At 54.4% G+C, this 781-nt stretch overlaps 1 protein-coding gene across 2 annotated transcripts in view; it reads right to left on the bottom strand.

The window, feature by feature from the left end:
- The window catches only part of QRICH1 (glutamine-rich 1), a 42601-nt gene extending 42404 nt beyond the window's left edge, over positions 1–197 (bottom strand). Inside the window, exon 1 of one of the 2 annotated variants that reach the window (XM_015422116.1) lies at positions 183–197. The gene's annotated coding sequence lies outside the window, so the exon portion shown is untranslated. Of the gene's footprint in view, positions 1–98 lie in introns of both variants that reach the window. The other variant, XM_015422114.1, reaches the window with a different exon arrangement.
- Positions 198–781: the final 584 nt, after the last annotated feature.

Here is a 781-nt window from a genome sequence, read left to right as displayed (position 1 = left end):
TCTGAGACCGCACCTCCCTCCGGGGTGTCGCAGCCCCCTCCCCCCTTTTCTCCAAGCGCCGCTTAAAACGTCCACGGATTAGCCCAGCGCCGCCTCACCCCGGCCCCTCTGCCGCCTCGCGCCGTCGCCACCTCAGGCCCCGCGTCTTTTTTCCCCTCACAGCTCCCTGGGCGCCATCTTACATTCAACCCGTCGCGACCAATCACTGCCCGAGCCCGGGCTCGCGACAGCACCGCCTCTAATCCGCGCGAGAGCCGCGCGACGGGCCACGCCCCGCGCCTTAAAGCGGACCAGCGCCCGAGGAGGGGAGGAGGGACCGGCGGTGAAGGAGAGGGATGAAAGAAGCTGTTGTGAGGGGGAGAGGAGATGCTTCTGCTATTAGACTCTCCATCCTCAGGGGGAAAGGCGGCCGCTCTCTCAGCGAGCCCGTCACCTACTGCCAAATTTTTTGTTGTTGTTCATCCCCCTAGGCTCATTTTTCTCCTTTCCAAACACAAGATATGGGATTCTTCTGCACCTAGACCATCCCTCCCTAGGGTATACAGATATAATCAGTTATACTGATAACTGTGGGAATGACGACTGGCGTCAAAGATTATATAAATACCTTTCCCGAAATGAGTTTGTTATAGCTTCTTGAAGCCACCCAAAATCGGGATACACAAAACAAAGCTTTGTGATTCAGACCTCCTGAACAGGATAAAGTGAGCTCTGGTTCTCTAGGTACCAGGAAACTTGCTCCTAAAACTTACCATAGGATTTTTAAAAAATTATTAATTCT

This window comes from Gekko japonicus, unplaced genomic scaffold, assembly GCF_001447785.1.
Source record: "Gekko japonicus isolate JY-2015 unplaced genomic scaffold, Gekko_japonicus_V1.1 scaffold292, whole genome shotgun sequence".
Taxonomy (NCBI): Eukaryota; Metazoa; Chordata; class Lepidosauria; order Squamata; family Gekkonidae; genus Gekko; species Gekko japonicus.
The sequence above is the reverse complement of the archived record's forward strand: the minus strand, read 5'-3'. Positions and strand labels throughout refer to the sequence as shown.